The following is a 9423-nucleotide window of genomic DNA, read 5'->3' as shown; positions in this document are numbered from 1 at the left end:
TTTTTTTTTTTTTTTTTTTTAGTAGGGATGGTGTTTCACCATGTTGACAAGAATGGCCTCGATCTCTTGACTTTGTGATCTGCCCGCCTCGGACTCCCAAGTGCTGGGATTACAGGCGTGAGCCACCACGGTGTTTCACCATGTTGACAAGAATGGCCTTGATCTCTTGACTTTGTGATCTGCCCGCCTCGGACTCCCAAGTGCTGGGATTACAGGCGTGAGCCACCACGCCTGGCCGGGAGCTCTGTTGTTTATACTCCCAGTAACTAGCTAGGATTTCATGACTGGAATTATCACTCCTATTTCCTTCTCGTTGTGAGATTAATGAAAGGATACGTACTGAGCCTGGAACCTGGCCCGTCCAGGGACTGTGGATGTCCTGGGGAGGGTGACTGGCTGACAGCTCCTGAGATGGAGAAGATGAGAATCTACAGTCCTGTGAACAGAGCATGACCCCTGAGAACTCAACTTCTGTGCATTGACTAGCATATGCCCAGGTCTTCTAGAGACTAGAGTTAAAGATCTCATATTACAATTCTGCTCAAAAAACCTTCATCGACTTCCCATTAAATCCTAAATAAGAGCCTAAGTTTAGTCTAACGTGCCCTTTTCTAGAATATGATCCTGGTCTACCTGCCTGGTCTCCTAAGCCATGTCCCTTCAGTTCCTGTCATCCTTCTGCAGGACACTTGACCAGATATTCCAGAGACCCCGATGTCTCCCTCATGCCTTGAACGTACCATTAGGCACAATGCCGCGGAGAAACTGGACTTGGGATACAGGGAGACCTGGTCAGCAAGTCCAGCTCTGCCGAAGTCTAGCTCGGTAACCTTGGGAAAGTCACTCTACCTTCCGCTTGTTTTCCTCGTTTGTCAAAATGAGGGATGAGTCTATCTGTCTCAGTCAGTGGGCACGAGGCTGAAGCGACACAGAGTATCTGAAGGGTCTTAGAGAACCAGTTTGGCATAGTCTAGCATCGCCTTCCTGGGGGAAGAGGCCCCCTCTCCATTCCCACCCTTTGGTTCTGTGGGCTGCTGGTCATTGCCACTTGTACATCTCTAGACACACAGGTGAGAACGTGGATCTCTTTGGGAACTGTCAAACTGGAGTTAAAGAAGGATTGCCTCTTTAGGATGGAAGAGCCTGGAAGATGTGCAGTGGGGAGTCAGTGGTGCCATTTGGCCCTGAAAGCCAGTGTATGAGCATGGAGAGAGCTGCGGTGGCATTTAATTTTGGGTTTTGGTTCTTTCTGCAGCCAGCTGCAGCCCTTTCGACATGAAGCAAACTCACCCATCAATTACCCTTTGACCCAAGCTGGATTAAGACAGGGTTCTGAGCCTTGCATGAAGTCACCTGATTAATTCAGAAGTCAGGGATTGGGGGACCCTTCCCCGACCCCTCATTGCTCCAGGTTTGTGTTCTTATTCTCTACCCTTACCTTTCCCATGAGATCTGAGGCTCTGTGTAAGCAGGAAAATAGTCCTTAGACTTGCTCTTCCCTGTGAGCCAGCCTGAGGTTCAGTCAGTGTTTGGGCTTAACCCTCGCAGCTCAGGCAACATCAGCAGGGCAGTGAGAGCCTTTGCTCAGGGAGTGGAGGCACTTAGAAAACTTCCAGATGGGCACCAGGACTTCTGCCAGCTTCCAAGGGAGAACTAAGTTTGGACTTCCATGAATCTCAATGGCGAAACCGCCTTCATTTCCACTCAGACCCACCAAATCCAAGTTTCTGGAATCGAGGCCTGAGAATCTGCATGTTTTTCAAGCATCCAGGTGATTCTCATGTGGCCTAAACTTGAGAATCTCTGGGCTGAGTCTTTGATGATGCCCTGAGTTCATCATTTTACTTCTTCAGATTCCTGAGTAGAGCAGTGTGCGGAAAGTTAGACCCAAACAAGGCAGTGAGCTAGTTTCTTACGCTAATGGTCACACAGATCTCATAATTGCGTGGAGGACACAAGTGTCTCATAATTAGCGTCTGCTGTTCTGTTCCTGGGGGGCAATTGTTCCGCAACAATGCCCAGGCTCCGTGCTGGACCACCAGCCTCCCTCCCTCCAGCACATTCCAATCCCCTGAGAGAAGAGCCCCGAGTTCTCAGGACTTTAACCCTTTCCTGCCAGGACCCCCAGGGCCAGCGCTGAGGTGGGGGAGGTTCATGATCAGATGCTGGGCCTCCAGAGGGCAGTGGGAGAGGAAAACATGAAATGACTATTTGGGGCGGGGAGCACTTTGCATTTAAGGCTGTGTTTCTCACTCAGACCTAACGAAGCGCAACTCACAGGGTTGAGGTGCAGGAACCCCCCCCGGGAATTCTGATTTTACTAGGATCTGAGGCTCGCTGGCCATATCTCTACCTCTTTCAGGTTGACAAGTAGCCTGAAAGGACAGGAGGACTTACTCCAGTCCTGCATCTGCCACTTGAGCTATCACAACAGGCTTCTGCCTTCTCAGTGGGATTACGAGTGACGCAGCAGAGTAGGCAGCAGGATGTGGTGACAAAAACACACCTCTGGCCCTAAAGCTTGTGTTACCTCCTGGCTGCCATTCACCAGCTATGTGAGTTTAGGAAAGTCGTTTCACCTCTGAGCCGCAGATTCCTCATCTATAAAATGAAGACAAGAACACCTCTCCCTAGTATTAGGGTATTTAGATTCTTTCCACTTTTTTACTTTCTTTTACCATATTCTTGGCATTTTGTGTTTAACTTCAAGGTTCTGACCAATGAATGATCCCAGGAGTGTTCACGAAAACCCCTGGGGGAAGCTTTTACAAAATAAAGATCGAAGTCTGTGAGCTGGAATTCATAATTCATAAATTCATACTCAGGAATGGAGTATTTGGATAAAGTTCTTCAGGTCTTCCTAATGCACACTTTTATTTTTTAAATGTTTTATGATTTATTTTTTTTACTGACAGGACCTTATTCTGTTGCCCAGACTAGAATGCAATGGTGCAATCACAGCTCACTGCAGCCTCAGCCTCCAGAGCTCAAGTCATCCTCCTGTATCAGCCTCCCAAGTAACTAGGTCTACGGGCATGTGCCACCATGCCCAGCTAATTTTTAAAACATTTTTGGTAGAGAATGGGTGATATAGTTTGGCTATGTCCCTGCCTAAATCTCAGCTTGAATTGTATTTCCCAGAATTCCTATGTGTTATGGGAGGGACCCGGGAGGAGGTAATTGAATCATGACGGCTGGTCTTTCCTGTGCTATTCTCGTGATAGTGAATAAGTCTCATGAGATCTGATGGGTTTATCAGGGGTTTCCACTTTTGTCTCTTCCTTATTTTTCTCTTGCTGCCACTATGTAAGATAAGTATGAATCACCTCCTGCCATGATTCTGAGGTCTCCCCAGCCACGTGGAACTGTAAGTTCAATTAAACCTCTTTTTGTTCCCAGTTTTGAGTATGTCAGCAGCATGAAAACAAACGAATACACTGGTTTTGGTGTGTCGCCCAGGCTGGTCTCAAAATGTCCTCAACTGATCCTCCTGCCTTGGCCTCCCAAACTGCTGGAATTACAGATGTGAGCCACCACGCCTGGCTCCCTAATGCATACTTTTATTCAAACTCATCTGTGAGAGGCCTGGAGGGATTTTGACATGATAAAAAAAAAAAAAAAAAAGGTGTGATTTTGTTTTGCAGAAGCATTGATTTAAATTGTGCACACTGATATCTTAGGGCAAGTAAGTTAGCAGGGAGTGAGCCTAGAGAAGTACCCAGCATCGACCTGCCTGTCTCCTTTCTAAGATTTCCAAAGGGCTAAACACTTTACTTATTATCTTATTTAATCCTAAATTTGTATTATTGCTCTGGGCTACTCCCAGGCCCCCTGACCATATGTCCAGCCACCTGCCTGATCTCGCCACTTGGATGGGAATAAATATTTCCAGTGCTGCTGGTCCCCATGGAACTTCCGATTCCTCCTAAACCTGCTCATCCTCAACTTCAATGGCAACTTACTTAATGGCAATTAAATTCTTATGATTTCTCAGGCATTTTGAATATATCCTTAAATGTTCCCTTTCTCTCACATCCTACATCCTATTCTTGAGCAAATTCCACTGACTCTACCCTTGGAAAACATCCAGAATCCAAAAAGTTCTCATCATACCCACGGCAAAGCCTCTGTCCTAAGGCACTTTCACCTCTCTCCTGATCAGTGCCATCATATTAAGGCAATGTCTCTGATTCTACGCTTGACCTGCCATGTTCAAATGTCACCTTGGCAAGAGTCCTTCCATGAATACTCCACCTCAAGTGCCCTCCACCCCAAACCCCCAACCCATTCCATTTCCATGCTTTATTTTTCTCTGTAGCACTGACTACCGGTTCTTATAAGTTTGCTTGTTTTGTTGTTATCTGTCTTCTTTTAGAATGTGAGTTCAATCTAAATACCCGACTAAGCGCCTCAACTTCAGATTGCTGGGAAGTAATATAAATACCTTAACTCATGTAACGCATGGACTTTTGTCTGTTTTGTTAGCACTGGGACCCCCGTGTTTAAAATGGTGCCAAGTGTACGGTAGACCCTCACTGTTACCCATCTATCATCTATCCGTCTCTCTCTCTTTCTCTCTCGATCAATCAATCTATCTGCCTGCCTACCCACTTACCTATCATCTCTCTCTCTCTATCCACCTATCTGTCCATCTATTGAATGAATACTCACAACATCTAGGTATTTTCTTCATTTTACAGACAAGGGAGTGGAGGTCCAGAAGATATTTTTTCCAAGGCCACAGTGTGAGTAAACAGAAAAGCTGAGAGCTGGGTGTGAAACCCAGGACTGACCCACTGCAGAGATCATTTTCCCACACATAGAGGAAGAGCCACTTTTTATAATCTAACTACAATCTCCTTCTAAATGTAGCTCTTGCATTTGCATTTCAAATGGAAACTTGAGACTGTGATTCTCAGAAATCAACATGGAGGCTCAACTTTAAGACAAGAGGCCTTTTAAATTTTAAATTATTTTTTATTTTATTTTTTTAATGAATTAACTCTTTTTTGAGATGGAGTCTTGCTCTGTCGCCAGGCTGGAGTGCAGTGGCATGATCTTGGCTCATTGCAAACTCTGCTTCCCTGGTTCAAGTGATTCTGCTGCCTCAGCCTCCCAAGTAGCTGGGACTACAGGCACGCACCACCACGCCCAGCTAATTTTTGTATTTTTAGTAAAGACAGGATTTCACCATGTTGGCCAGGATGGTCTCAATCTCTTGACCTCATGATCTGCCCGCCTTGGTATCCCAAAGTGCTGGGATTACAGGTGTGAGCCACCATGCCTGGACTTTTTATTTTATTTTCTGGGACAGTGTCTTACTCTCTCACCCAGGCTAGAGTGCAGTGGTGCAATTACAACTTACTGCAACCTCCACCTCCTGGGTTCAAGTGATTCTCCCACCTCCACCTCCAGAGTAGCTGGAATTACAGATGTGTGCCACCACGCCTAGCTAATTTTTGTATTTTTAGTAGAGATGGGGTTTCACCATGTTGGCCAGGCTGGTCTCAAACTCCTGACTTCAAGTGATCTGCTCACCTCGGCTTCTCAAAGTGTTGGGATTACAGGCTTGAGCCACCGTGCCCAACCTAAACAAGAGGCCTTCGTATCCCAGTCTCCTGAATCTCTCTGAGCTATGCCATGCCAACTCTGCAGGAATCCAGACAACTCTAGTCAGTGTGGACCTGAAAAGGAACTGGATCCTCCATGGCTTTCCTGCTCATTGTTTCCACTCGTAAGGAATCCTAAGGAGAAAAATGGAAGACTCATTCACACAAAGATATTTATCTCTGAATTGCGATTTATTCAGTAGAAATCTTGAGAATTACAAATCTGAGCTCTGGAGCCCAATGCTAAGAGGTCTGGGAGAAGAGGCCGGTGCTGTGGCTCACACCTGTAATCCCAGCACTTTGGGAGGCCAAGGTGGGTGGATCACCTGAAGTCAGGAGTTCGAGATCACCTTGGCCAACATGGTGAAACTCCCCTCTCTACTAAAAATACAAAATAAATTAGCTGGGCATGGAGGCCCATGCCTGTAATCCTAGGCTGAAGCAGGAGAATTGCTTGAACCTGGGGGGCAGAAGTTGCAGTGAGCCAAGATGGCACCACTGCACTCCAGGCTGGGTGACAGAGCGAGACTCCATCTCAAAACAAAATAAGAGGTCTGGGAGAAGAGAAAGAACCAGTAAAAGACTCCAGAAAGGAGCGACCTGGCAGGTAGGAGGATACCAGGAACGTGCGGTGTCCTGGAAGGCAAATAAAAACATGCCTCGAGGAAGACTCCTAGAAATAAGATCAGAAATTGGTCTACTAGGAAAAAACAATGAACCTCCACTGAAGGATATGAAATAGGACTTCAGTAAATGGAGACACATCTTTGATAGGAAGTTTTAGTCTAAAAACACAGGAAGTTTTTCAGGAAGAATGCCTGCTCTTCATAGATGAGTCTTTAACTCAATGTAATTCCAGTGAAAACACCCTACTCAAACTGATGGGAACTTAACAAAGTTATTATAAATCTGGGACAATTGGTCTAGAAGAACAGACCTGAATTTCCTGAAAAGGAAGCATTGGAAGTGGAATTTGCCCTACCTGTTACCAAAACATATTATAAAGGGAAATTGATGGAAACCAGCTCAGAAGATAGCAGAGGGAAGGCTGTGCGCAGCAGTAGGGAGGGGAGGCGAGGAGGAGAAAAAGCAGAGATGGGAGTGCGGCAGAGGTGGGACGGCTGAGGTGGGGGTTGTCCCTCCAGGCCCCAGAGCTGCCACTTTATCCCTCCCACTCATCCAATTTGCAGTGAGCTCCCTTTACTACATGGAAAATATCCTCCTGAACTTGTTTGCAGGAAACAACACAAGGCGTGAATGCCCACTTTGAGATGTTAATTACTTATTTGGTTCATTTATTCAAAAAATAATGTATTGATTATTTACTCTGAGTCACACTGTGCTAGGCACTGCGAATGCTTGGAATACTCACCACACCCGTGCGTTTATAAATTTTATGACAATGTGAGAATGCTTAGATTTAAAATGGAAAACCACAAATGACAGGTTTCTCTGCCAACTCTACTCAACTGCCTTTCACCAAGGTCAGGGAACTCCAGGGTGTGGCTTTCCTCCTAAATTTACTGAGCCTGCCATGGGCCAGGCAGCACGCTAGGCTCTCGGGTTAGAGTGCCGACTATCCTCATGTGTTTATTAATTTAAAATGAGGCCCAAACATGGGGTCACACGGTGTCCAAAATGAAGTAACCTTTGGACTGACACAGCTTGTTTCAAAGCAGCTGAGATCCGTTGCCTTTTTGGCATTTGATCTGCGGTGTTGGGCCAAAGAAGCGGGGAGGTGTGTAGGGGAGGGGATCATAAATGCAGCTATTTAATCCACTGTCACTTTGTAAGAGCCCCATTGAATTTTTGATGGGAAAAATGTTTTTGTCTGGGTTGAGCTTCAGGACAAAAGAAATGCAAGAACACAGAGCAGAATTGATAGTGTTTAAAAATATGTTAAAAGATCTTATACTTTGTAACAAAGTCGGCCAGCTATAATGGAAGAACTCCTGACACAGCAGAGGCCTGGCCAAGCCCCTTCCCTGGGGGCCCCCAAGCTGTCATTTGAAAGTAATCATCCTGCCTGATGACCATGTGCCACGCTCTCGATGTTTGGAAACAAAATTGTGATGTGACAGACTGTACACTGTTTGTCCAGAATAACACACAAATGTGTTCTGGAGAATCCGTTTAGAGTTAGGGTATCTGGTGCAGTACAGGACCAGGAAACAGATGCCCTGGGTTCTAGTCCCCGCTTCACCGGAGCGACCCTGCCCAAGGCTCTTTCTGTCTCTCAACCTGTTTGTTCCTCTGAAAAGAGGAATAATGAGCGAAAGGAGCTCCATCCCCCAAAACTAAGTGAGGATCAAATATAGCCATCACTGGGGGAGGCAGCCACTCATGCTTTGCTCCTTCCCCGCCCCCACATCATCTCCATGTTCCAGTTAGAATCTTGGGCAAGGCCAAGAGCTGAATTCAGGGTGGCTGCTCATATCCTTGGCCACTGCCACAAATTTGTGCCTTGAGGCCTCAGTTTCCTCTATTTCTGTCACTTTCTATGTCAGTGCACCCAAAATCTCTACTAGCCCTTCCATGGTGTAAAATTGTTTTGAGGAGGCATCTTTCCAGTCTAGACTACATTTCCCAGCCTGCCTTGCATCTGGGGTTTAGCTATATGAGAAGTTCTCATCAAGGGAAGGAGAGCAGAAGTGATGTGTCACCTCTGGGCTGGGGTTTATGTGAAGCAGGGGGATGGTGGAGCCAGTGATAGAGGAAGCCTGGATCCCTGAATCACCATATGGAGGAAAGCTGTCAGCAAACAAGGAACTGGCCTCTTCAGTGAACTGGACTCATCAGTGAGCAGGAAACAGACTTCTGTTCTGAGATTAAGCCCCTGAAATTCAGGGCCTATTTATTGCAATAGCTAATGTCACCCAGAAGATACACACTATCCACACACTCACCTCCCCTGGCACAAACTGTCATTTCAAACCTCTCAGACATTCATAGATCACATCCACATAGATCCAGGGGAACTGGATCACTGATGTTATCAACGTAGTCGTTGATTGAACAGATATTTATAACTCATCTGCAATGTGCAAGGAGCAAGGCTAGGCATCCCTAGCATAATGCAGATCCCACCCCACCCTTCCTGGAGGAGGTCACGTCCAGGTCTCCTCGCAAGTCCAACTGCTGGCCAGAGGCCCTCATTCTCCTGCCTGGGGATCCAGCCCACTCTTAGACTCCTGGTCCTGGACTTACCCTTCTTCAAAACCCAGCCCCTAATCACTGTGGACAATACGTCCTAGAGCAGCAGTTCCTTTTAGGAACCAGGTGGCACAGCAGGAGGTGAGCCACAGGCAAGTGAGTGTTATTACACCTCTTATCAGATCAGTGGCAGCATTAGATTCTCATAGGAGCACGAACCCTGTTGTGAACTGCTCATGTGAGGAATCTGGATTACACTCTCCTTATAAGAATCTAATGCCTGGGCTAGGTGAGGTGGCTTACGCCTGTAATCCCAGCACTTTGGGAGGCTGAGGCGGTGGATCATGAGGTCAACAGAGCGATACCATCTTGGCCAACACGGTGAAACCCTGTCTCTACTAAAAATACAAAAATTAGTGGGGCATGGTGGTGCCTCAACTATTCAGGAGGCTGAGGCAGGAGAATTGCTTGAACCCAGGAGGCAGAGATGGCAGTAAGCTGAGATCACACCACTGCACTCCAGCCTGGGTGACAGAGAGACTCCATTTCAAAAAAAAAAAAAAGAACCTAATGCCTGGTGATCAGAAGTGAAACTGTTCCATTCCTAAACATCCCCTCCCCATACCCCTGGTCTGTGGAAAAATTATCTTCCACGAAACTG

General features: G+C 46.5%; 1 long non-coding RNA gene across 1 annotated transcript; it reads left to right on the top strand.

The window, feature by feature from the left end:
• The first annotated feature begins 1756 nt into the window (after nt 1-1756).
• On the top strand, nt 1757-2799 carry LOC116540186. Its single transcript, XR_004264343.1, has 2 exons — nt 1757-2141; nt 2363-2799. It is a non-coding gene; the product is annotated as an uncharacterized LOC116540186 (long non-coding RNA).
• Nucleotides 2800-9423: the final 6624 nt, after the last annotated feature.

The sequence above is a fragment of the Sapajus apella genome, unplaced genomic scaffold, assembly GCF_009761245.1.
Source record: "Sapajus apella isolate SASKATOON/1434 unplaced genomic scaffold, GSC_monkey_1.0 scaffold137, whole genome shotgun sequence".
NCBI classification, from domain to species: Eukaryota; Metazoa; Chordata; class Mammalia; order Primates; family Cebidae; genus Sapajus; species Sapajus apella.
The sequence above is the reverse complement of the archived record's forward strand: the minus strand, read 5'-3'. Positions and strand labels throughout refer to the sequence as shown.